The sequence below is a fragment of the Suricata suricatta genome, chromosome 10 (genome assembly GCF_006229205.1).
Source record: "Suricata suricatta isolate VVHF042 chromosome 10, meerkat_22Aug2017_6uvM2_HiC, whole genome shotgun sequence".
Taxonomy (NCBI): Eukaryota; Metazoa; Chordata; class Mammalia; order Carnivora; family Herpestidae; genus Suricata; species Suricata suricatta.
The window spans coordinates 108,987,633-109,009,847 of record NC_043709.1 but is presented as its reverse complement, the minus strand read 5'-3'; the positions used below and the strand labels follow the sequence as shown (position 1 = coordinate 109,009,847).

The 22,215-nt window shown below is 36.3% G+C and overlaps 1 protein-coding gene across 4 annotated transcripts in view; it reads left to right on the top strand.

Annotated features, from left to right (window-relative positions):
* Window positions 1–22,215, top strand: part of ARHGAP12 (Rho GTPase activating protein 12) — a 132,326-nt gene that overhangs the window by 45,288 nt on the left and 64,823 nt on the right. The gene's annotated exons all lie outside the window — the stretch shown is intronic.

Genomic DNA, 22,215 nt, shown 5'->3' with positions numbered 1-22,215 from the left:
GCGGTCTGTTACTTTTTCCTATCCTTTAAATCAGGGATGTGTTAAACATTTCTTGAATGAATATATGAATGATGGAGAGCATAAAAGGTTACTAGTGAAATCAAAAGACCTGGACATGGAAGAATATGTTTTCTCAGTTCATTTTCCTAATTAATATATACATTGCCAGACAGAAGTGTTATTTTATACACTGGCCCAAGTCCTTTTCTTGGTTTTTCAGTTTAGTCTTTACTCTGAAGAAGATTTGAATTTTGGTATGGTTAACTTTCTGTAATTCATAATTGTTACTGATGTCTAAAATTTTAGTATTTATAACTTTAATACATTTTTTACCCACTAATAAAGTGTAGAGGCTGTGTTGTGCAAGAGAGGCACGGAGCATGGCAAAGTGTAGAGGAGGTGTTTAAGAGCGGAAGAGAGTATGGAAAAGTGTAAAGGGGGCATCATGTGAAAGAGGTAGAGAGCATGGCAAAGTGTAAAGGGAGCATCGTGTAAGAGAGGCAGAGAGCATGGAAACATGTAAAGGCATCGTGTAAAAGAGGTAGAGAGCATGGCAAAGTGTAGAGGCGGCGTTGTGTAAGAGAGGCACAGAGCATGGCTTCTGGAGCCAGGTGGCCTGGGTTCAAAGGTCACTTTCTAGTTGTCTGACCCTAAATGAGTACCAGAACTTTTCTGGCAGTATTTCCTCAACTATAAAGTGGGCATGTAGTACCTATGTCGTAGGGTTTTTATAGTAATGAATGAATTAATATAAGTAACTAGACTAGTGCCTGGTCCATAAAATATACTGTATAAGTGATTTCTGTTGTATGTGTAGATATACTTTTGTTACTTTGATCTCAAGCATATAGCTAGAACTACATATTTTATTTTTTATTTTCTCAATCTGTACACAAGAAAATCTCTTCTTATCTGGTTTTACTGCTGGGTCTTCAAATATGATGTTGATAGGAATGAGAGGGGACATGATTGCCTTTATTCTGGTCTTAACAGGGAAAACATTCAGTTTCTCACTAGTAAGTTGTTAGAGGTTAGGTGTAGATTTTTTGCATATTAGAACTACTTATTTTTTGACATTTTAATTAAAAATAGAAAGAAAAATAGCTAAAGCCTATTTTAATATTAACTTAGGAAATGAAATTTATGTATCAAGTAAATGTATGAAAGTTGTAGAAGTACCATTATATGTCTGGTTGAAGTAGTAAAGGTGTAACTTAGTTCATTCCTAGGGATATTTTGATATTGATGTTCATATGTATTGGTATTTGGTTATTTTACGTGAAGAGATGTGAACCTGTATTTTTTAGATAAGCAGTTTTCTGAGACCATAACAAGGCAGGGTGTTTGAAAATAGAACCTGCAATATCTTCCCTGTATTTCAGAGAAGTTTGAACTCATTAAGTGAAGCAATAGTTTTTTAGTAACTACTGTCAACTAGGAGCTTTAAGAGAATTTTTTCCCCCCATACATATTTGTTAAATATCTGAATATTTTTTGTTTGGAAAGGAAGGGAAAACAGTGATGGAGAAGAATAAAAAAAAGCAAAACTCATGACTTTAGATTTACTGGAATAATCAATTCATTCATGCATTCACTAAATAAATGTTTATTGGGCATTAGCTACATACTTTGCATTGTCCAAGGTTTTAAGAATATGATGATGAGTAAAGGATCATGTTTTATAATAGAACCGTGCTTTAGAAATGAATACTAGATACCGTTGTGGAATAGTAGATCATTTCTACTGCTTCCTAGTGATCTCCCATAAGACTGATTGGACATTCATTCCCTTACCTTTAGGGGTTAAAAGTACCTGCAGAAACTAGAATGACCAGGAACCTTGTAGAAACATGTAGAGCCATTACTGTAAACATCAAGGAACTAATATAGGAGGTACCAATATGATTCTGGTACTGTAAGTGGGCATGATTTTTTAGTTATGGTACTTTTATAAAAACTGCTAGACTGCTTGGCAATGACATGCAGCTCAGGTGTTTTAGGTATTCCTCCCCACCACCCCTGCTTTCAAAGGTTCAGAGGTCACCACATTTTGAGTATCTCTTCATCTATAAATCATAGGAAAAAATCAACTCACACACATTAATTTTTATTGACGGTTCCAGGAGCCTATGGAGGAAATGGGAGAGGTGGAGTGCTTGGAAAACAAAGATAATCAAGTGACTTCAACATATTTGGAAAACAATGAAATGGTTTTGAATATAGATAGTTAAGCTTAACTTTATTTAGACAAAGGAAAATGCCATTGTTAATCAGGAAATGAAATTGCAAGACAAAATCATTTATACTCTGTAATATTTATTACTATAGAGCTCTTTTTTTAAAGTTTATTTATTTATTTTGAGAGAGCATGTGAATGAGCATGAGTGGAGGAGGGGCAGAGAGAGGGAGAAAGAGGATCCAAAGCAGAGTCTGTGCCGATAGCAGAGAGCGTGACATGGGGCTCGAACTCACAAACCATGAGATCATGACCTGAGCCGAAATCAAGGGTCGGACACTTAACTGACTTACCCAGGTGCCCCTCTGCTCTAATTTTCTGTTCTGCGAATGCAAAGAACTAAAATATAGGAGTACAAAAATAAGAATTAGATCCAAAATATGAAGTGTACCCATTCATTGTCTTAAAAATTCCTGACATGTAAGAAATAGAAACAATACCACTTAATATAATTTTAGTAATAAATAAGTTAGGGGGAAAAAACCCGTGCCAGCCTAGTGTCAGTGACTTTTCTTTTTTTTAAACTAGAGCCAAGTGTGAGCCTGTTCGGTGATTTGTTGGAATGCAGGTAATTAGTAGGATAAGGCAGTGAATAAGATACGAATTCAGAGGGAAAATATGTGGGGAAGAATAAGTTAAACCATTTTTAAAATTAGAGATTCTGCACTTAATTTGTATGTCTGATTTGGTCTAGGTACTAATGTAGTATTTTTATTATTTATGTGTTTTTAGTTTTTTTAATGTTTATTTTTGAAAGAGAGAGTGCAATGGGGGGGGGCAGAGAGAGAGGGTGACCTAGAATCCAAAGCAGGCTCCAGACTCTGAGCTGTCAACACAGAGCTCAACCTGGGGCTCGAACTCACGAACCTCAAGATCATGACCTGAACCCAAGTCAGACACTTGATTGACTGAGCCACCCAGAGGCCCCAAGTTATACTTTTAAAATAAAAAAATTTTTAAATAAAATTTTAAAGGGAAATCACTAATGACCTTGCTGAGAACTATTTCTATAGCTAAGAGAACTATACTTGTTCTCTTATATTAAATAGGTAATAAAACTTACGTGTGAATTATGAAAATCAGTTGAAACTCCCTGGTAACATAAAAGCTGAAGATTTTAATTTTTGTTCATACTTTTTGAAGTTTATAGGAGAATGTCAATGCTGAATGGATCTAAATTTTATAGTTATTTAAACTAATTACTTTGGAAAAATGCAGTAAAATACATATCCATCTACTTCTTGTATACTTGGTTCTAATAAAATCTAGCTTAATACAGGGAGGGCATTTTCACAGGCATTGGCCAACTTTTTCTATGAAGAACCAGATATTGAATACTTTGGTTTTGTGAGCTTATATGATTTTTGTTACAAGAATCAAACTTGCAGTATAGCATAAAATAGCCATAGACCATATGGAAACCGTATGTTTCAATAAAACTATGTTTTACTGAAAATAGCTATGTTTCAGTAAAACTTAATTTACTAAAATAGACTGCAAGCTGGATTTGGATTATAGTTTGCCTGTCTCTGTATCATAATGAAATTTCGGGGAGTGCTATACTATTTTTTCCATATTTATTTTTTGTTTCATTTTAATAAGTGTCAATAAGTGTAAAATACAAGAAAATGCTCAAATACCAAATTGTAATAGTTACTTGCTCTGCTGTATCACTGTTGTTATGTAATAGGTTTCATGTTGGTGCATTCACGGAAATAGAATATGAAGACCGAAAACTGTGATAACCAGACTTGCTCCTTCCTACAGTTAGCATTGTCTTCTGTTAAAAGGAACAAGGCATCTTTACGCCACTTTCAGTTTGTGTCATTCGGAAGAGCAACAGTGTCCTAAACAGACACAGTAAACAAGAAGTTAGTAAATCTTAATTTAGATCTCTCACAGATTTTCTTTTTTGTCTGTTTTCACATGTAGAGACTTCTGAAGCCTGAATGAAAATCTTTTTATTTCTCCTTGAATGTTCAGATACCTGCTGAAAAGGAGCAAGTATATAAATAACTGATATGGAAGCAGGGGACACTGACATGTCTCAAGTGAGCCTTGGAACAGGATAGAGTAGCTGAGTCTTTAGATGAGAGTCAGTACTTGATTAGACTTAGGGGAAGCATATCTTTTGTATTTAAGAGCTTTTAAAAAAATTCCAAACTGAGAACTAGTATTGATGAGGAAGAGAGGTTGGAAAGGCCCTGAAAGGAGACTAAGGTTCTTGGAAAACAAACTGCAGTTTTGGGAAGCATTAACTGTGTAGAATTCAAGTGCATTTGCTAGATGAGTTTTGTTTCATATACTTTGAAACATAAGTAGACTGTTTTATATATTTCCCTTTTGCAGTGAGGATATATGAGGAGGTCAAGAGGAAGAAAATTAAATTGCTTTTAAACTTAGCTGCTGCTTCCCTCTCTTAAAAAATTTTTTTGACAGTTATTTATATTTTGAGAGACAGAGTACAAGCAGGGAAGGGACAGAGAGAGCAAGGAAGACACAGAATCTGAAGCAGGCTCCAGGCTCCGAGCTGTCAGCACAGTGTCCCATACAGGGCTCGAACCCATGAACCATTAGATCATGAGCTGAGCCAAAATTGGACCCGTAACTGAGTGAGCCACCCAGACTCCTCTGATTTTCCTTCTTTTAGATTAATGGTCTTTCATATATGTGTAAGATGTTAGGAAGTGGAAAACATGCAAAGTATCAGGTTGTTTTTTGAATGATGACCTTTAGAGCTAATGGTAAGTTTAGCAGAGTTTCAGAAGAAAAGGGCTCTTAGTATTAGGGTTGTCAAGAGAAAAAGAACCAGTAAGGTATATATAGGCATATGTAAGAGATATATTATAGGAATTGGCTCATGGAGTCATGGAGGCTAACACGCCCCAAATCTGCTATCTCTACCTGTAGAACCAGGGAAGCCAGTAAGTAATTCAGTCCAAGGCTGAGGGTCGAAGAGCTGAGGAAGTCTGATAGTGTCCTTGTGTACGTCTCTAAATTTTAAAGACTTATGTAAGTCTTTTTAGACTTGTGTAAGTCTAAAACTTAAAAAACAATAGTTTTAATGTTTATTTTTGAGAGAGAGAGACCAAGCACAAGTGAGAAGGGAGGGAGGGAGGGAGAGAGAGAGAGAGATTGAGAGAGATTGAGAGAGATTGAGAGAGATTGAGAGAGAATCTGAAGCAGGCTCCAGGTTCTGAGCTGTCAGCACAGAGCCTGATGCGGGCCTCAGACTCACAGACAACAAAATCCTGACCTGAGCCAAAGTCAGACATTTAACCAACTGAGCCACTCAGGCACCTCAGTACTTGTGTAAGTCTTAACACACAAGAACCAAGAGAGTCTGCTAAGAGAGTGTTTTGCCCTTTCTCTGCCTCATTGTTCTATTTAGGCCCTTAACAGATTAGGAAGATGCCAGCCTCCGTTGGTGAGGACAGTCTTCTTTACTTAGTCTGCTGATGTAAATGCTGATCTCTTCCAAAGACACACAGACTTTCCCAGCTATTTGAGCATCCTCTTAATCCAGTCAAGTTGACAAATAAAATTAATCATCACAGTACTCAAAAGAATTGCAAGTGGGGACTTGAACATTTGTATGTCCATGTTTATAGCAGTGTTCTTTATAATAGCAAAAGGTAGAAGCAACCCAAGTTTCCACCAGGAGATGAATAAACAGAATGTAGTATGTACATTCAGTGGGATACTATTCAATATTAAAAAGGAAGTAAATTCTGACACCTGCCACAGCATGGATGGATCTTGAAGACATTATGTTAAATGAAATAAACTAGTCACAAAAAGGCAAATATTGTATGATTCCACACTAGAGTAGTCAGATTCATAGAGACATACAGTAGAATGTTGGTTGCTAGGGGCTAGGGAGGGAGGGGATGGAGAGTTTATTGTGTAATGTGTACAGAGTTTCAGTTTTGCAAGATGAAGAAAGTTCTGGAAATGGATGGTGGTGATGGTTACGAAGAGAGAATGGCTAGGAATAATTACCTAGTGTCTAGACAGACCTCAGTTTATGAAACTTTAGGATGAATGCTCATTCAAAGAGGTATTAGTATTAGATTTTTGACTGCTGTCATTATAGAACATTCTCATTCTCTCTCACCCATTTTTATCTTTCTCTTCTCTACCCTGTCCTGTTCTATCCTTCAGCAACTGGGAGAACTTGCTAATGGGAACCGTATTCTCTTTGTGGCTTGATGAGAATTTTAATTCTAAGGACAGTGACTACATTTGTCTTATAGAATGAACCCCAAATATTTATGACTTATTAGCCCTTCTTCCTTGCCTACTCTAGATTTTCTGGGTAAAATTAGTTTTGAATTTTGAACTCTATGGGCATCATCAGTGTGTTCTTGCCTTTATAGCTTAGGTTGTAGAATTTCTTAAAGATCATTCCAGAATTGTTTTATAGATTTAAAACTAATGGCCTTTTTCTCTTCCACAGATTTTTTCTTTTTAATCTCACTTCAGAATAAATAAGAGAATATAGGTAAACAAAACCTACCATAATTCCATGAAATAAGTTACAAAACTTATTTTGTAAGTCTTGATTTTTTTCTTGCATACATATATGCATATGTGTTTGAATGTATGGATATAGGTTTATCTGTATGTGTCTAAAAAACTATTTTGAATATCTTTTAAGGAATTCAGGGCTTAAATGTTTCTTGTTTTACTATAAAGTGGCCATTAAGATAATAGAAAATCATCTACTTTTTATTTACTTTGTATAGGTATAAGGTTTTCAATACAGCCTTAAGGATACAGCCTTTATGGGCGCCTGGGTGGCTCAGTTGGTTGAGCCTCTGACTTAGGCTCAGGTCATGATCTCACTGTCCATGAGTTCAAGCCCAGCGTCAGGCTCTGTGCTGACAACTCAGAGCCTGGAGCCAGCTTTACATTCTATCTTTGCCCCTCTCCTGCTCATGTTCTCTCTCTCAAAAATAAATGAAAGATTAAAAAAAAGGGGGGTATAATACTTTAAACCTTATAAACTGTGCACTCAGTTTAGAATTAATATAATAATAGATTATCTAAGTACCTGTACTGTAGCATCGTTATGCAGACTTGTTAACAAATTGGTATAAGAGGAAAATTAGAAACCCATTTATTTGGTTGTGTTATTTTGAGGTGAAAATTTATATTTTCTTTAGATAATGAGTTCAGAATATTTTACTTCAGAAACATATTTTTGAAAAAACAAAAGAATAGTCATGAAAATGACAGGATGGTATGTCAACCATTTAAGTGTGTCCCATGTAACTTTGGATTGATTTTTTTTTAATTTATTGTATTTTGGGCTGTTACCAGAAACCTCAGTGTCTAAGCTTAAACTTGTATATATATTAAATGCTTTCAACAAGTAAACCCAGATGCATTCTGCACCCCCCATGGGTGATTGTACCATAAACTTTTTACTCTCTAGAAATTTCCCAACAGAGTTTTCTTTATTCCTTAGTCATCCTCTGAATGCTGATCATACAGTCACCATTCAAGTCCCCTAGGGAGAGAGATTTGTGATAGTGAATGGCAGCATACCAGGCCATTGCATGTTGCTTCATCAGTATAAATCAGTAGCTAAGTCTTGCTATTTCAGCATAATGTCCTAGTGAAGAATTTTGTTTGCTTAACTGACCAAGGACAAGCCTTTCTGGTTGAGTACTTTCAACACAATAATGAGGGTTCATCAATAGATGTTGGTTCTTAGCTGTTTCATTTCCTTTCTATTTTTTAACGTATTGGGAAAGCAGTTACTGGGAGAATTGTCAGTGTTTGAGTCTGGGCTTGAGAGGCCATCTTCAGTTTATTCATTTGTTTCTACACTAAAAATACAGTGTGATTAAGACATGATTTTGCTCTAAACTCTTGGGGGGTTTCAAGTCTAGTTGAACAAGTATAATGTAGTGTGATGGGGACTGTAGTAGAGGTGGCTACAAACCGCTGCAGCTTGATACTGTCTAATACAGTAGCCGGTTGCCATGTGTGGTTATTGAGCACTTGAATGTGGCTAATGAGACTGAGGAACTGAATTTATTTTAGTTTCCGTTATTATAAATTAAATTTAAAAACTGATTGAGAATAATTTGCATATGTGAATTTGCTTTTTTAATTGTAAATTTTATGATCTCTAAATATGGATCAAGTACTTTGAAAATTTGGGATCTAAGTTGAGATATGCCATAAAATGCAGGATTTTTAAAGATTTAGAATTTTTATATTAATTATATGGTAAAATACTAGTATTTCGGATATATTGAAATGAATATACCTGGCTCTCATTATATTTGTATTAGTGCTATGGTAGATACACAGGGAACCTGTGCATTCTGCATTGAGGAATAGTTGAGTATCTCAGAGAGAAAATGACCTTTGAACCAACTCTTTATAGTTTTATATATTGTTTACTGGTTGGTCATTAGGGACAGGATATCTCAGATAGAAGGATTAAGAAATATTTGAAGGTAATGGTTGGAGGTGGGGGCATAGCATGACATTCATAATAGATGTGTGAGTAACATAGGGTTTTGGAGTAAAGAATGTAAAGAGAATGAAAATAAATGAGGCAGAAAAGATTGGGACTGGAGTGTTCTAGAGTCTTAAATTCTCTGCTACGGTATTTGAACTTCTTTTATAGTCAATGAACTATTCATTGATGTTTTTAAAAGCAAGTGAGTAACAAGATCAGATTTGTGTTTTTAGAGAATAATTATTGGTACTGTGAAAGACCAATTGGACAGGGTGAAGAAATGGAGGCAGTTGACCCCCAAGGATGCTTGTAATCATTTAGCAAAATAGATGAAGAGCACCTAGAATAAAGTAGTTATCTTAGGGTAAGAGAGGAAAGAATTTAAGGTATATTAGGAAGAATTCATGAAACATTTTGGAGTAAAGAGAAGAGACCACAAGATGACTTTGAGATTTCTGACTGAGTAGCTTATGACCCTGTTATTCAAACTGGCAAATATTCACAGATAATGTGTTACAGAAAAAAAAAGTTTAGGAAGAAGATGTAAGGAATTTAAGGTATGTGTGGAGGATCCATGGTAGCAGGTCTTTCAAAATATATGTCTGTCATTTTAGGGGAGAGAGGGAGTTTGATTTTATTGAAGCAATAAAATTAGGTAAGATTTCCCAAGGAAATATAAAACCAGGGTAGAGAGTTAATTTCAGTGTATGGATTCCATGATAGCTTCTTTAGTTATATGAAAGTAATTTTCATTAAGGGGTGTATTGAGTGCTTACTGTGTGCAGGTGCTATATTAGGCACTGTGGATGAAGAGATAATCAAGGCAAATATTTCTGCCTTGAAGATCATCAGGTTTTAGAAGGAAAGGCAGACAAGTAAATATCCATGTAAATAGCATATAAATATATATATAAATGTAAATAGTACAGCTATAGCATAGTGAGGCTGTAGGAAGAGATGCTTGTGAGGGCACAATGGAGAATTATTGAAAGAGATAATGGGCTTATTGTTTTTTGTGTATGTGGGCTTAATTTTTAAGGGGAAATAGGTCTTTTTTTCTTTTCTGGCAAATCTTTTACGTGTGATAAACTTCCTAATTGTGCACACCCCTATGACTGTGTCTGTATGGGTCCCATTTACTGTGGTGTCTGTCACCTCTTATCTATCCCCCCTCTGATTATCTTTACCTCCCAGCGATTTTAGTTTACAGCACAGCACGTTTGCACTGTTGTCAGTCGGCATCTGGTTTTGCAGGTCAGTAGCACAGAAATGACTTCAGTATGTTCGTTTATGGCTTCATAGAAGTAAGCCTTTATGGGGCCTCACAGCTCTCCTACTTGTGGCTGCCTTCTTACTGTCTGTCAGGGGAGAGGCAGAAATGGTGACAAGATCTCTGCTGCTGGAAAGCGGTTGTTGAGGTTGTTAAGGTGATTCAAGCGGGGAGGCAAAGAGGATGGAAACAAGATGATGATGAGCAGCTAAAAAGTTTTAGTGTATGAATACAAGGCATCAAACCTAGAGGAGGTGAGCAACCTTGAGGTGCAATAAATAGAAAAAAAATACAGAAAAAGAGATATTTTGTTTTTAATCATGAAAATAATACTTATTACAGCTTTTCACGGCACTGACTTTCCTTAGCTACCAATTGCGTTTCATCATGGAAAGGCTGCTTTTTATTCCTTGTGTTATGTTAGCTAAAAACAGATTTTGAGTGTACTTGGAGTGCCCTTCAGCACTTCCTTTGATCTCCTTGGCTTCCTTCTGCTTCCCTTTATAGTTCCAGTGAAACCTATGCTGTGAACCTTTCTTCAACACCATGTCTCACCCTCTCCTCTTTGTTTATTGCCACTTTTTTGTGTATGCTCCTAAAGTATCCTGTACACACAGCTCTCTGTAGCACTTAGCTCATGCCATTGGAATCATTTTATTACTGTTTCTTCCTCTTTACTAGGTTGTTGGCCCTTAAGGATAGGGACTGTCATAATTTCATCTCCCATCCAGCTCAGAATTAGTTTTCAAATGTTAGTTAAATAAGTAAAATCATAGAAATTGTCAGTATATTCTGTAGACTCTGAAATCTTACTGTAGACATGCTTTAAGACATAAACATTAGAGAAGCACATGGGTGGCTCAGTCGATTAAACATCTGGCTCTTGTTTTGGCTCAGGTCATGATCTTATGGTTTGTGAGTTATAGCCCCACATTGGGCTCTGCGCTGATGGTGTGGAGCCTTCTAGGGATTCTCTCCCTCCTCCTCTCTGCCTGTCCTCGTGCTGTCTGTCTCTCTTAAGTAAATAAAACTTAAAAAAAAGATAAACATTAGAGCTTCTAAGTTTTTATGTTTTAAAATTATCAAAGGGTAGTATGTTTTTCTCCCTAATATTTGACCTTAAGTGGATAGATGGCGTTAGGAAAGTAACATTTTCCTGTTAAAGTTTATATGCTATTTTCAGTTGTGAAACTATAAAATTTTACCACCTATTTTATTAATTATTCTTATTTTTTAATGTTTATTTATTTTTGAGAGAAAGAGAGCGTGCAACAGCATGAGTGGAGGAGGAACACAGAGAGAGGAAGACACAGAATCTGAAGCAGAGTCCAGCACAGAGCCTGACATGGTGCTAGAACTCATAGACTGTGAGATTATGACCTGAGCTGAAGTCAGATACTTAACCGATTGAGTCACCCAGGGGCCCCTTACTGTTATGTTGACTGAATGTTGGCTTGTTGGCTATTTTTTGTCCTCTATTCTGTTGACTGGACCAATGCTATGATAATTGGCAATTATGGTAAGATAGAGTTTACGCAGGTAAATTACCAAAAGCATATAAATGTCTTTTCTCCACATCAATTAAAATAGACCTAAAAAATAATTTAAATTTTGTTTGGATTCTGAAACTTTTGTAAATGTTTTGTTTTGTTTTACCCAAAACTAAGTCAGAGATATGATTATAGGCTGTAGGGACTTATATTGATTGAATAATCAATTATATTACTAAATAGTAGTATAAATATAAGCATATTTATATAAATATTATTCACTATTATTATTTTTGTTATTAGGAAGGTAGATACTAAGTATTAGTACTGAGTAGCATATGCTATTTAAGAAACAAGAGGCATAGCTCCCTAGTTATACATATTCTGCCATTCTCTGAAGTTTATTCTAGAAGCAATACTGTAATGTTAAAAAGTAAAAAAGAGAACAAATTTCCATGTTTTTGGTATTAAAAAAGTAAGGATTCAGGTAGAGTCTAAGTTTAAAGTTACCTTCTTATGTATATGTATGGTTCCCCAGATTTTTCTTTCTGTGGATAGTGGGAGGACTATTTTAGTCTATGTTTAGACAAAGTGGAACAGGCCAGGCCTTTTTTTAAATATAAAATTGGGTCATGTGCAGAGGCACTAGTCCCAATTCAGTTGTTAATTAATGACAGATATGGCCCATAAAATTAACTTTGTTTCTTTGCTCCCCTTTTACAGATTTTTTTGTATGAAAAATCATGTATTTTTGTTGTCTACAATTCATAAACAAGGTTCTTTGTTCAGTTTAAGTATACAGTACATAAGTTTTACATATATTAGAAAACTAATTTTTATGTGGTTCATATATTGGAAGTACTTCTTGCTGCTTCTTGTTTTAATTCTTTGACTTCTCTGCAGACTAAGAAACAACTGGTGGTGTGGACTGCAGAATTGTTTTTAAGCTTTTTAGAATACAAATTTATTGGACCAAGGGGACCAGTTTGCCCTGAGTCCATTTAGGAAGATTTAATTTTGTCAGTGTGTTCCAAACAATAGTATACATAAGGAACCCATAGAGTACTTAAAAATATAGATTTTTGACTACCACTCTCTGGTGTTTCTGGGATCTGACTCAAGAATTTTAAATTTTAAAAAAGTGTTCCTAAATGAGTCTGATATAGATCACCCTTTGACCACCTGTTAAGAAACATTAGTTTACATAGTGTTCATACTATTGCTGCCACTTTTATGAGTCCCTTGTCTTGGACTAGGCACGTGCCCCAGATTACTGAGGAAAATAAAATTGGGAAATAAAGCATATAAAAAATCATATATAATCCTATTGTCCATAAAAAGGATAGTGTTTAGTTGGTTTTTCTTCATACTTTAAAATTTTTAGTTGGCGCTTAGTTGGAATTTAGAAGCAGCTTTACATTCTGCTGTTCTCATTAACCTCAAATTTTTTTAAATCATGTTATTAAAAACCATTAACATTTTCAGTGACTCACTAAAAAAAACCACATATATAATTAATGCCTCATATATCATTATTTACCTAACCAATTCCTCTGTCGCTGGATATTTAGGTGATTTCTAATTTATTTCTGATAAATAACATTAGAATGAACATCTTTGTGGGAAAAACTTTTTTCTATATTTAGGATTTTTTCCTCCGTCTGCTCAGGGTTCTAAAAATATTTTTTAAAGCTTTTGAGACATACTTGCCAAACTTTTTGCCAAAAACATCCAGCTAATTAGAGTCACCAGCAGTAAACTGAAGCTCTTAGATTTAGCATTAAGCAACATTCAGCATTGAGTGTGTTTGTAAAAAAAAAAAAAAAAAAAAGGATATAGAGAGGCTTTGGCAAGATGGCAGAGAAATAGGGAGTTCCATACTTCCTGCCTGCATTTTTCAAACAAAGAGGGGCTGAAGCCAGAGGACTCTAAACTGCAAGAGGGAGGAAAAGAGACAGAGTCCTCTAAGATGACAGCTTCATAGGTGCATGATTGCGAACTGGGGAAGATAAAAACTGGCCGGGACTCGGAGGGGAGGGAGTCCCTCTTGGAGAGACAAAGGGAAGAGAAAGATGGCTGGGGAATCAGAACTGTACCTGGAGAAGAGAAAACGTCAGCCTGAAACGGAGAGGGGTCCTATCATCCCATATCTTACAGTAGGGCTTTCAGAGAGAGATCCCATCTCTAACTGCGGAGCTTTCTTTGGGCTGGGTGCCCCAGGCCCAAAGATTTCTGCTGGGATAGAAGTTGCGTAAGGGACACGGTTCACATCAGGAGGCACTGGTCCCCTGCTCCATCCCCTGCTTGGAAGTGCCCTGGGTCCCAGAAGCTCCCTCTGCAATAGACGGTACTCAAGGGACGGTACTCAAGGGACACAGTCAGCATCAGGAGGAACCAGTCTCTTGTTCCGTCCCCTGCTCGGACCCCTGCTAGGAAGTGCCCTGGCTTGCAGGATTACATTTCAGGTGGTATCATTAATTCGCAGGGAGTAAGAGCTCGAAATTCAGTTTGGTGTGGGACATAGAACATGGCCCACCTTGGCTGCGCCCGTGGCACAGTGAGATTAGACCCAAAGGAGTGTTTTGAAACACCTGATTTGAGAAAGGACTGGGAGGTCACCATTTTTCTCCCCACAACAAACAAGGGGGTCCTCAGGTAGAGGCCCGCGGGACCCACAGTGGAGGCAAGACCCGCCTACACCAAACCACATCCATCTGCGCTGGGTATCTGCTTTTTTACCAGAGCTTGGATAGATGCTGTGGAGACCTCCCCTCCCTGAAGACCAACGTAAGGCATTGCCGTGATTAACTCTAGATCAATTATTGCTATTCTTGCTATTATTGCTGGAGTAGCCATACTTATATTGGACAAACTGGACTTTAAAGGAAGGCAGTAACAATAGATGAAGAAGGACTTTATATAATAATTACAGGGTCTATTCATCATGAAGAGCTAACAATCATAAATGTCTATGCACCGAATTCTGGAGCACCCAAATACATAAAACAATTAATCACAAACATAAGCAACCTTATTAATAAGAATGTGCTAAGAGATTGTGCAGGAGACTTTACTACTCCACTTACAGCAATGGATAGATCAATTAGACAGAAAATCACTAAAGAAACAAAGGACTTGAACAACACACTGGACTAGATGGATTTGACAGATATATTTAGAATTCTACATCCTGAGGCTATGGAATTTACTTTCTTCTCCAGTGCTTATGGTATATTCTCCAAGATAGATCACATACTGGGTCATAAAGCAGTCCTCAAGAAATACAAAAGAATTGAGGTCATACCATGCACACTTTCAGATCACAATGCTATGAAACTTGAAATCAACCATAGGGAAAAGTCTGGAAAACCTCCAAAAACATGGAGGTTAAAGAATGAATGGGCCAATCAGGCAATTAGAGAAGAAATTAAAAATACATGGAAACAAATGAAAATGAAAATACAAAAATACAAACTCTTTGGGACTACAAAGGCAGTCCTAAGAGGAAAATACATTGCAATCCGGGCCTATATCAAGAAACTAGAAAAAGTGCAAATACAAAATCTAGCAGTGTACCCAAAGGAATAAGAAGCAGAGCAGCAAGAACACGCCAAACCCAGCAGAAGACAAATAATAAAGATCAGGGCAGAAATAAATAATATAGAATCCAAAAAACAAAACAAAAACCAAAACAACAGTTGAACAGATCAATGAAACCAAAAGTTAGTTTTTTAAAAAATAAAATTGATAAACCTTAGTCCAGGCTACTCAAAAATAAGAGAGAGAGCACCCATACAGACAAAATCACAAATGAAAATGAATTTATTACAACCAATCCCTCAGAAATACAAGCAATTATCAGGAATACTACGAAAAATTATATGCCAACAAATTGGACAGGCTAGAAATGGGAAAATACCTAAATGCACATATACTTCCAAAATTCAAACGAGAAGATACAGAAAATCTGAACAGACCCATAACTACTGAAGAAATTGAATCAGTTATCAAAGATCTCCCAAGAAATAAGAGCTCTGGGCCAAATGGCCTCTGTGGGGAATTCTACCAGACATTTTATTTATTTATTTATTTTTTAAATGTTTTATTTATTTTTGATACAGAGAGAGACAGAGCATGAGAGGGGGAGGGGCAGAGAGAGAAGAAGACACAGAATCTGAAGCAGGCTCCAGGCTCTGAGCTAGCTATCAGCACAGAGCCTGATGCGGGGCTCTAACCCACGAAAGTGAGATCTGACCTAGGCTGAAGTCGGAGGCTTAACCAACTGAGCCACCCAGGCGCCCCCTACCAGACATTTTAAAGCAGAGTTAATACCCATTATTCTCAAGCTATTCTAAAAAATAGAAATGGAAGGAAAACTTCCGGACGCATTCTACGAGGCCAGCATCACATTGATTCCCAAACCAGGCAAAGACCCAGGCAAAAATGAGAACTACAGACCAATATCCCTGATGAATATGGATGCAGAAACCCTCAACAAGACACTAGCAAATCGAACTCAACAGCATATAAAAAGAATTATCCACGATGATCAAGTGGGCTTCATTCCTGGGTTACAGGGCTGGTTCAATATTCGCAAATCAGTCAATATGATACATCACATTAACAAAAGAAAGGATAAGAACCATATGATCCTGTCAATAGATGCAGAAAAAGCATTTGACAAAATACAACATTCTTTCTTAATAAAAACTCTCGAGAAAGTCAGGATAGAAGGAATTTACTTACTCATCATAAAAGCCATTTATGAAAAGCCCACAGCTAATACCATCTTCAATGGTGAAAAACTGAGAGCTTTCCCCCTGAGATCAGGAGCATGACAGGGATGTCCACTCTCACCACTTTTGTGTAACATAGTCCTGGAAGTCCTAGCATTAGCAATCAGACAACAAAAGGAAATGAAAGGCATCAGAATTGGCAAAGATGAAGTCAGATGTTCAGTTTTCACAGATGACATGGAAACTGTCATGGAAATACTGTACATGGAAAACCTGACAGACTCCACCAGAACTGATTCATGAATTCAACAAAGTTGCAGGGTACAAAATCAAGGTACAGAAATCAGTTGCATTTGACAGACTCCACTAGAACTGATTCATGAATTCAACAAAGTTGCAGGGTACAAAATCAAGGTACAGAAATCAGTTGCATTTTTATACACCAATAATGAAGCAACAGAAAGAGAAACCAAGAAACTGATCCCATTCACAATTACATGAAAAACCATAAAATACCTAGGAATAAACCTAACCAGAGATGTTAAAGATCTGTATGATGAGAACTATAGAAGACTTATGAAGGAAATTGAAGAAGATGCAAAGAATGGAAAAACATTCCATGTTCATGGATCTGAAGAATAAATATCGTTAAAATGTCAATACTACCCAGATCAATCTACACATTCAGTGCAATCCCAATCAAAATTGCACCAGCATTCTTAAAGCTAGAACAAACAATCCTAAAGTCTTAGACTTTAGCCCCCTGCTACAAAGCTGGAATCATCAAGACAGTGTGGAAAGATACATAGACCAATGGAATAGAATAGAGAACCCAGAATTGGACCCACAAAGGTATGGCCAATTAATCTTTGACAAAGCAGGAAAGAGTATCCAATGGAAAAAAGACAGCCTCTTTAACAGGTGGTGCTGGGAGAACTGGACAGCAACATGCAGAAGAATGAAACTAGACCACTTTCTTATACCATATGCAAAAATAAACCCAAAATGAATGAAGGACCTGAATGTGAGACAGGGAATCATCAAAATCCTAGAGGAGACAGCAAGAACCAACTTCCTTGACCTCAGCCGCAGCAATTTCTTACTCGACACATCTCCAAAGGTAAGGGAATCAAGAGCAAAAATGAACTATTGGGACCTCATCAAGATAAAAAGCTTCTGCACTGCAAAGGAGCAATCAAGAAAACTAATAGGAAACCAACAGAATGGGAAAAGATAGTTGCAAATGACATATCAGATAAAGGGCTAGTATCCAAAATCTATAAGGAACTCACCAGCTTCACACCTGAAAAACAATCCAGTGAAGAGATGGGCAGAACATGTGAACAGACACTTCTCCAAAGAGGACATCCAGATGGCCAACAGATACATGCATGACACAATGCTCAATGACACTCATCATCAGGGTAATAGAAATCAAAACCACACTGAGATACCATCTCACAGTGGTCAGCGTGGCTAAGATGAACAAATCAGGAGACTATAGATGCTGGTGAGGATGTGGAGAAGCAGGCACCCTCCTACACGGTTGGTGGGAATGTAAACTGATAACAGCCACTTTGGAAAACAGTGTGGAGGTTCCTCAAAGAATTAGCAATCCCCCTATGACCCAGCAGTAGTACTGCTGGGAATTTACCCAAGGGGTATGGGAGTGCTGATGCATAGGGGCACATGTGCCCCAATGTTCAGAGTAGCACTTTCAACAATAGCCAAATCATGGAAAGAGCCTAAATGTCCATCAACTGATGAATGGATCAAGATGTGGTTTATATATACAATGGAATACTACATGGCAATGAGAAAGAATGAAATCTGACCATTTGTAGCAATGTGGATGGAACTCGAGGGGGTTATGCTAAGTGAAATTAGACAGAGAAGCACAGATACCATATGTTTTCACTCATATGTGGAACAGGAGAAACTCAACAGAGGACCATGGGGGTGGGAAAGGGGGAAAAATAGTTAGGGAGAGGGAGGGAGGCAAACTCTAAGAGACTCTTAAATACTGAGAACAAACTGAGGGTTGATGGGGGGGGGGGAGAGGGGAAAATGGGTGATGGACATGGAGGAGGGAACCTGTTGGGATGAGCCCTGGGTGTTACATGGAAACCAACTTGACAATAAACTATAAAAAAATAAAAATAACAATGAGGAAGAAAATAGTGTTTTGAAAACAAATTTTAAAAAAGTATTTTTGTTTTACTAGACAAAATGGTGTATAATTACTTACATTCCTGTTTGTAGTTAATCTGTGTTTGTTTATGTGTAAAAATAGTTTGACATTTTATAATATTTTTTCTATATAGAATTTATATTTTTAAGAGTTTTTGAAAAATCCTTAGTGATCTCTAAGGAAATGCTTTAGAGAACGTCTCTTCATTTTTTTCATTGGCTTGAGCAATTGATAATAAACAGATACAGTTTCTTTTTGCTAGCGAGGAGAGTATTGATAAAAATGCTGAGTCCTCTTCTGTTTTCTTTCTATATACTTTCGAAGTTAAACTATAAGCTGGTTTTAATTATGAAGTTAATTCTTAATTAGGAAAACAAAAGTCTTCTACACAGATGAGCAACATTTCAAATGAATATCTCTCAGAAATTTTAACTTGTAATACAAATGTGAAATATTAAAATTTTACCATTCGTTCATTGTCAATAAACCTCTTCTATCTACATATTCTTCTATTTAAAATTACTGTTAGATTTCTTGATTTCAGACATAACTTTCCTTCATTTCTTAGTTTATCGGTTTTGAGGAACAACAAAATTCGGATATTCCCTGGAAAAACTAGGGACCATTCTCTTTGTCCTCTCTTCACAGTATTTGATATTTATATAATTCTTTTCATTTCTTGTTTTTTTCCCTTTGTCATTTTAAATAAGAAATGTAAACCTTTATCTCTGTCCTGTTTAGTCAAGGAAACTGTATGCTTGTTCATTTAACAAATTTCATTAAGTGCTACTGTGTGCAGGGCAGTGTACTAACTATACTGCTTGCTGGACCTTGCATTGAATTGTAGAATTTATAGATTGATTTTTGCAGAAATTGCACATTTACAAATTTTCTTTTTCCATTTAGAAACAGAAGTTTATCTGAATAGATAAATATAATTTTAGGCACCAGAGGAAGGTCCTATAAATACCTATTCCTCATTTGGTTTTGTACATTTCTTTTTAAAGCTTATATTCTTTTCCTGCTGTGAATGAGGTTTTTTACATTGTTACATTTTCCACTTTGTCATTGCTCATGCATGGGAAACTGATCAGATGATCTTTTTTCTGACCAACTTATGAAATTTCTTAGTAGTTTTTTGGACGTGGGTTTCCAGGTATTTGTTATGTCATTGACAGATATCAGGGTTTTATTTTTATTTTGCCTAGGTATTTATGAGTTTAATTCATTTTTTGTATTTTAGTACATTGCTTAGAACCTCTAGTATAATGTTGAATTAAAGCAATGATACTTGGCATCCTAATTTTATTCTTTTAATGAAAATGCTTCTTATCAATCCTTGCTGTGATATTTGTTTTATTTAAAATTTTTTAATGTTTATTTTAGAGAGAGAGAGAGAGAGAGCACACACATTTGCGTGTGCAAGCAGGGGAGGGGAAGAGGGAGGGAGACACAATCTGAAGCAGGCTCTAGGCTGAGATGCCAGTATTTCTGCTTTATTTCTGATTTTCTGATTTAGTTAATACAGTGCTGGATTTGATGGCTAATGTTTTACTTAGTATATTTTCATTTCTGAGTGATGTTGGTTTATAATTTTCTTCCGTTTCATCTCTGTTTTTGTTTTAGAATAATGCTAGTTTTGTAAACTGTTGAAGCATTGCAATTTTTTCCATGTTTATTTATTTTGAGAAAGAAACAACGTGAGTGGGAAGGGGCAGAGAGCGAGCGGAAAGAGAATCCCAAGCATGCTCCACACAACACTGTCAGCCCAGAGGCCGAGGTGGGGCTTGAACTCACAAAACTGTGAGATTGTGACCTGAGCCGAAATCAAAGAGGCGGGTACCCAACCAACTGCAGCACCCAGGTGCCCCGAAGCATTTCAGTTTTTTAATTAGAAAAACTTTACATTTGAACTGTTTAAATAACAGGAATTAGTGGTTTCTTAAAGTTTCAGTAGAATTTTCCATGAACATCTTTTAGAAAATAGCTGTTTCTGGGGCACCTGGGTGGCTCAGTCTGTTAAGCATCCAGCTTCGGCTCAGGTCATGATCTCAGCGTTTGTGGGTTTCATCCCCACGTAGGGCTCTGTGCTGAAAGCTAGCTCAGAGGCTGGAGCCTGTCTTCGGATTCTGTATTTCGCTCTCTCTCTGACCCTCCCCTACTCCCACTGTTACTGTCTCTCAAAAAATTAAAAAAAAAAAAAAAGAAAGAAAGAAAAGAAAATGGCTGTTTCTTGCCATCTTTATTTCCCTAAGTCTAGTAACATGTCAGGAGCAAAGTAAGAATTCTTGTAACACTTGTTGAATAAATATTCTTTAGATAAGATTCTGAAAAATGATTTGCTATATAGAATTGTTTGGTGTATTAACAGAATTCATTGTAGTCAGAGAAACATTGCTTCCTTGGCTAATTCATCAGGATATGGAATTACTCTGGAAGAGAAATACTACATGGAAATCTGTCTTCATGGATAGATTTTCTTTATAGAAAGATGCTGTTGGGTGGTAGTCTGAATTCACAGTTAACATTCAAGGAAGACAGTATAATTTGTATCATTGTGCATAATTACCATGTGTAAAAAGGCCAAGGGTAATCATTTTACATATGTATTCATGTTTGGGGTTATTTTACTGTTTTCTCTTTTAAGAGGCAAAAGATTTATATGATCTGAAGAGAAACCAGAGTATACTGTTTTCTCTTTTAAATTTTATTCTGTGATTTAGATTCACTGTAATTATTTTATAGGTAAGTAATATTTTAGAACTTATAGTACTTTAACTGACTCAGTGTATCCATCCACATTTCCCTTTTTAAGTTCAGTATTTTTAAGCATTCATAAAACTTGGGGTATATTGTAGATGTAATTAAATATCTGAATATAACTCTAGGATTTATATAGTAAAGCAGAGGTTCTCCATCTGGGTCAGTTTTGTCCCCAGGGAACATTTAGCAATGTCTGGAGACTTTTTAGTTGACACAGTGGCGGAATGCTGCTATTATCTAGTGGGCGGAGGCCAGAGATGCTAGTAAACATTTTAAAACACACAAAATAGCCCCCACAGCAAAGACTTATCAGTCCCCAAATGTTATTGATGCCCAGGTTGAGAAACCGTATTGTGAAAGGAAAGATAAATATACAAACATGAATACACAGTGTAAAAAGGTGTTTTCAGACATGTGCTTTCTTTCTTCAGCTGTTAGAATTACAGTAATAGTGTCCTTATGCAAAGTATATGAAAAATATTCTGCTCTTGACTGACATCTAGTGAGACATTTCCAAATAAAAAGTAAAGCTGGAGGTTGAGATTAAGCGTGTAAATCAGTTACTGCTAATGCTTATTTTTTTACTGTTAGGATATTCACAAATTAGGAACCTAGAAAGAGATTAAATGATTTGTATTATGGCAACTGAGAAATTATAGCTGAAAAGGAATAGAATGTAGTAAACTCTTAGCTGAAGAATTGTATCTCCTTTGACTTTCACTTATATTCCTGATTTAATATTAGAGTTTAGAACATAAAATCTTTCTTTTGATAGTTTTTGGAGTTACCCAGATGTAAGACTTTTTGTATTTAAAAAAAATTGCTTAATTAGATAGACTTTTAGAAACAGAGGAGACCCTGTGTGGTTTAATCTGATTCCGTCATTTACAGAGATTTAAAAATTCAATTTCAGAGAGATGATGTGATCTAATCCAATGTCATACAACTTGTTAGTGCCAGATCTTGAACTGGAACCTACAGATCCTGACTTCTAGTGCACGATTCTTTTAGGGTGAGGAAAAGTTACTACTAAGTACACTTTGGAATC